This window comes from Hippopotamus amphibius, chromosome X, assembly GCF_030028045.1.
Source record: "Hippopotamus amphibius kiboko isolate mHipAmp2 chromosome X, mHipAmp2.hap2, whole genome shotgun sequence".
NCBI lineage: Eukaryota > Metazoa > Chordata > Mammalia > Artiodactyla > Hippopotamidae > Hippopotamus > Hippopotamus amphibius.
In genome coordinates this window covers 82,405,590-82,411,589 of record NC_080203.1, presented here as the reverse complement: position 1 = coordinate 82,411,589, position 6,000 = coordinate 82,405,590, and positions in this window count along the sequence as shown.

Below are 6,000 nucleotides of genomic sequence, written 5' to 3'. Positions count from 1 at the left end.
GTATTTTTTTGATTTCCTCTTTGATTTCTTCAGTGACCTTTGGTTATTCAGTAGCATGTTGTTTATTCTCCATGTGTTTGTAATGTTTACAGTTTTTTTCCCTGTAACTGATATCTAGTCTCATAGTGTTTTGTCAGAAAATATGGTTGATATGATTTCAGTTTTCTTAAATTTACTGAGGTTTGATTTGTGACCCAAGATGTGATCTATCCTGGAGAATGTTCCATGTGCACTTGAGAAGAAAGCGTATTCTGTTGTTTTTGGATGCAAAGTCCTACAAATATCAATTAAGTCCATCTGGTCTAATGTGTCATTTAGAGCTTGTGTTTATTTAATTTCTGTTTGTATGATCTATCCATTGGTGTAAGTGGGGTGTTAAAGTCCCCTACTGTTATTATGTTACTGTCAGTTTCCCCTTTTATGGCTGTTAGCATTTGCCTTATGTGTTGAGGTGTTCTTATGTTGGGTGCACAAATATTTATGATTGTCATATCTTCTTTGATTAAGTCCTTTATTATTATGTAGTGTCCTTCCTTATCTCAGAATAGTTTTTATTTTAAAGTCTATTTTGTCTGATATGAGTATTACTACCCAGCTTTTATTTTTATTTCCATTTGCATGGAATTTCTTTTTCCTTCCCCTCACTTTCAGTCTGTATATGTGTCCAGCTCTGAAGTGTGTCTCTTGTAGACAGCCTATATATGGATCTTGCTTTTGTATCCATTCAGCCAGTCTGTTTCTCTTGGTTGGAGCATGGAATCCATTCACATTTAAGGCAATTATCAATATGCATTGTTCCTATTACTATTGTCTTAATTGTTTGGGGTTTGTTTTTGTAAGTCTTTTCCTTCTTTTGTGTTTCCTTCCTAGAAAATGTACTTTAGCATTTGTCATAAACCTGGTTTGGTGGTGTTCATTTCTGTTAGTTTTTGCTTGTCTGTAAAGCTTTTAATTTCTCCTTCAAATCTGAATAAAATCATTTCTGGATAGAGTAATCTTGATTGTAGGTTTTTCCCTTTCATCACTTTAAATATATCCTGTCACTCACTTCTGGCCTGCAGAGTCTCTGCTAAAAGATCAGCTGTTAACCTTATGGGGATTCCCTTGTATATTATCACTTGCTTTTCTCTTGCTGATTTTAATATTTTTTCTTTGTATTTAATTTTGGATAGTTTGACTAATATGTGTCTCAGTGTGTTTCTCCTTCGTTTATCCTATATAGGACTCTATGCACTTCCTGGACTTGATTGACTATTTATTTTCCCATGTTAAGGAAGTTTTCCACTATAATCTCTTCAAATATTTTCTCAGACTCCTTCTTTTTCTCTTCTTCTTCTGGGACCCCTATCATTCAAATGTTGGTGTGTTTAATGTTGTCCCAGAGGTCTCTAAGTCTGTCTTCAATTCTTTTCATTCTTTTTTCTTTATTCTGCTCCATGGCAGTTATTTCCACCATTTTGTCTTTCAGGTTACTTATCTGTTCTTCTGTCTCAGTTATTCTGCTCTTCTTTCCTTCCAGAGTATTTTGAATTTCAGTTATTGTGTTGTTCATCACTGTTTGTTTGCTCTTTAGTTTTTCTAGCTCATTGTTAAACATTTATTTTCTCCATCTGTGCCTCAATACTATTTCTGAGATCTTGGATCATTTTTACTATCATTATTCTGAATTCTTTTTCAGGTAGACCACCTATCTCTTCTTCATTTGCTCTGTCTTGTGGGTTTTTACCTTGTTCCTTCATCTGCTGCATCTTTCTCTGTTTTCTCATTTTGTTTAACTTACTGTGTTTGGGGTCTCCTTTCCTCAGGCTGCAGGGTCATAGTTCTTCTTAATTCTGTTGTCTGTCCCCCAGTGGGGAGGATGGTCCAGTGGCTTGTGTAGGCTCCCTGGTGGGGGGACTGGTGCCTGTGTTCCTATGTGTGGAGCTGGACCTTGTCCTTCAAGGCAGGGCAGGGCCACATCTGGTGATGTGTTTTGGTGTGTCTGTGAGCTTAGTATGACTATAGGCTATCTGTCTGCTAATGGGTGTGATTGTGTTCCTGTCTTGCTAGTTGTTTGGCATGAGGCATCCAGGAGTGGAGCTTACTGGCCTTTGGGTGAAGTTGGATCTTGGTGTTGAGAATAAGACCTGTGGGAGAGCTCTTGCTCATTAATATTCCATGGGGTCAGGAATTCTCTGGTGATCCAACATGCTAGACTCAGCTCTCCTGCCTTGGAGGTCCAGGTCTGACTCCTGGCCAGGGTGCCACAACCCTGGAAGCAGGAAGTCCTCCAATACTTCTAGGTAGGTCTCTGCACCTGCTGTGGGTACTGTGGTGTCAGCTCAGACTCTGATCTGGCCTTACTCCTGCGTGGGTTTGCCCCCAAAGTTCACAATTTCCCCCTAAGCCTACATCCTCAATTGCAGAAACACTGGTCTATTCAGATAATCCACAAATCCAGGGTCTATCAAGCCAATTGTGGGTATTTAATCTCCCCCTGTGGCTGTTTCCTGTTTTCTTCTTTGGTCCCACAGTCCCTGGGGATCACTTTAGGTTTTGGTCCCTTCTTTGTATGTGGGCTGCTCTCAGGAGTCAGTTCCCCACCCAGGCAAGAGGGGGTGAAAGAGGGTGATCAGAGCTCACTTGCTTATTCAGGTCAAGGGGAGGGAGGGATGTGGCAGTCTAATTGAAATGTGCAGAGTGCTTGCAGCAGCAGAGGGCAGTGTGAGCCTGAGGTGTGCCCTGCATTCTCCCAGGGAAGTTGGTCCTCAACACAGGACCCTTGTCAGCGGCAGGCTGCACTGGCTGTTGGGCTACACTAGCTGCTGAAAGGGTGTGGACAATGACCTGTCTTACACACAGGACCCTTGGTGACCGTGGCAGTAGGTTCTGTGTTCCAATATAGCAGTCATGGTTCAAGGTGGCACTCACACAGGCACTGCCCTGCAGCCGGTGAGCTTGTGGAGCAGGAAGCTCCTATGGCTCCTCTTGAGCACCCCAAAACAAAGGTCTCCTGCTTCTCCATCAGGCCCAGGCTTGTCCCTAGACTCCTTCCCAGCTAGCTGTGGAGCACTAGCCCCCCTAGGCTGTTTTCATGCAGCCAACCCCAATTCTCCTCCTGGGGTCTGTCCTCCAAAGCCCAAGCCTCATCTCTCAGCCCCCACCTGCTGCTGTGGGCAAGCAGGCAAGCATCTCAATCTGGGAAGAGCTGCTTGTCACCGATCCTCTGTGCAGGAATCTTTCAGCTTTACCCTCCATGCACTTGTTGTTGCGCTCTCCTCTGGGGCTCTGAAGTTCCCCCCCATCCATCCCTACCAGTGAGGGGGTTTCCTACTGTGTGGAAGCTTTTCCCCCTTCATAGCTGCCTCCCAGAGGGGCATGTCTCCTTGGGATTCCTTTGTATCTTTTTTTCCCATTTTTCTTTTGCTCTACCCAGTTACATGGCAATTTTCTTGCCTTTTTGGAAGTCTGAAGTCCCCTGCCAGTGTTTGAAAGGTGTTCTGTAGGAGCTGTTCATATACGCTTGATGTATTTGTGGGGAGGAAGGTGATCTCCCCATGTCTCACTCCTCTGCCATCTTCCTGTCTCTCCCTATATTTTTTAACAGTTAATCACTTGTCACAGTTTGTAATTATGAATTATATAATTATTTGATTGTTGTCTATCTCCACTCCCACCACTACCACCATAAACACCATGAGATCAGAATCCTTGTCTGTTTTTATGTCCCAACAGCTAACATGTCCCATGGCACACAGTCAGCACTAAATAGATGTAAATTAATTAGTCAGAAAATTACTCCAAATATTATATCCTGCTTGAATTCTTCATAATCCCTTCAATCACCACCCACATCTCCCACCCTACTGATAGAACCAAACATTCCCTCTTCTATATGTCAATGGAAATTTTCAAGTAACTTGAAGGACCAACCATACATCCATCTTTGCCATGGACATCCCCAGTTCATGCCTACTGTTCTGATATAATTATTAGTAATGCTCCTTCATTCTCAAAATTATCCCAACTTGGACTATAATTGAGATGATCACTCTCTATAGAATTGTTTTTCAGCATTTCTTAGGGCCATTTCCAGGATTTTTTTTTCAGTTTGAGAGTTCTTTGAGGACAGGATCAGTTCCAATCTCTCCTTCTAGACCTGGGGTGTATCACAGTCTCTGTCACTCACTGACTGTTCTTTTGAATGAAAAGACTTTCCTGCTATCTTTGCCTCAAGAAGTTTGCATTGTAAAACAAAACAAACACAAAAAAAAACACATGACACACAACTGCGTAGGTTTTATGACAGACAACCAGCATTTCTCAAAAGATTAATCTTCAAATTATACAAGCAGCTCACACAACTCAATATCAAAAAAGCAAACCACCCAATCCAAAAATGGGCATAAGACCTAAATAGACATTTCTCCAAGGAAGACATGCAGACGGCTAACAAACACATGAAAAGATGTTCAACATCATGAATCATTAGAGAAATGCAAATCAAAGCCACAGTGAGGTATCACCTCCCACCAGTCAGAATGGCCATCTTCTAAAAATCTAGAAACAAATGCTGGAGAGGCTGTGGAGAAAAGGGAACCTTCCTGCACTGTTGGTGGGAATGTAAATTGGCACAGCCACTATGGAAAACAGTATGGATATTCCTTAAAAAACTAAAAATAGAACTACCATATGACCCAACAATCCCACTCTTGGGCATATACCCTGAGAAAACCATAATCCAAAAAGAAACTTGTACCACAGTGTTCATTGCAGCACTATTTACAATAGCCAGGACATGGAATCAACCTAAATGCCCATCAACAGACGAATGGATACAGAAGATGTGGCACATATATACAATGGAATATTACTCAGCCATAAACAGCAATTAATTTGAGTTACTTGTAGTGAGGTGGATGGACCTAGAGTCTGTCATATGGAGTGAAGTAAGGCAGAAAGAGAAAAAAACGCATATATAATGATAACGCATATATATGGAATCTAAAAAAAATGGTACTGATGAACCCAATGCCAGGACAAGAATAAAAATGCAAATGTAGAGAATGGACTTGAGGACTTGCTGGGAAGGAAGGGGAAGCTGGGACAAAGTGAGAGGGTAGAATTTTCATATATACACTACCAAATGTAAAATAAAAAGCTAGTGGGAAGTTGCTGCATAACACAAGGAGATCAACTCAGTGATTGGTGATGAACTAAATGGGTGGGGTAGGGATGGTGGGAGGGAGACTCAAGAGGGAGGGGATATGGGGACATATGTATAAATACAGCTGATTCACTTTGTTACACAGCAGAAACTGGCACAACTGTCTAAAGCAATAATACTCCAATAAAAATAAAACTTGCTTAAGGCTTTAAAAAGTAAATCAAAGTTTATGTCTGCCAAGTCATTTATTTCTCTTCTACTTTAGGTCATTGAGTAGGAAGCTTTCACAATAATATCTAGACATTTGGTCTACTAGCTAAGAGCAGTCAAACTTGTCTTTTACAGGTACCTCTCATTTGCCAGGAAAATATACATTTAGTCTTATAAACAGTCTTTTTAAGTGACTTTGGAGATTTGAAAAAATGCAGGGGGAAATTTTTCAATTTCCTGTGTGCACTAGAAATTATTTTCAATAGAATAAAAGATAAGTCAGTAGTACATATGGAAGTTATAAAGGAAATAGGTTTTAAAATTCATATAACAAAGATTAATGGAAAAGTGACAATGAAATGTTTGTCTATGTGTATTCATTAAGGGGAAAATTTGAAGTAACGAGTGGTGATATAATCATTAGAGAAGTCACTGTACCCTGCTTGAATGTCAGGTCTGAGATGTCAATTCTGTGTGCATATGTTGTTTCCAAATGTGACTCTCTTAACATAAGTGAGCAGTTATCCATATCATTCTTAGGTAAAAATACTGATGACTTTTCTTCTTGTTTATATGAATGGAAGTGTAATGTGGAAAACCCTAGTACACTAGTTACAAATTAGTGAGCACAGCTGCTATCTGTA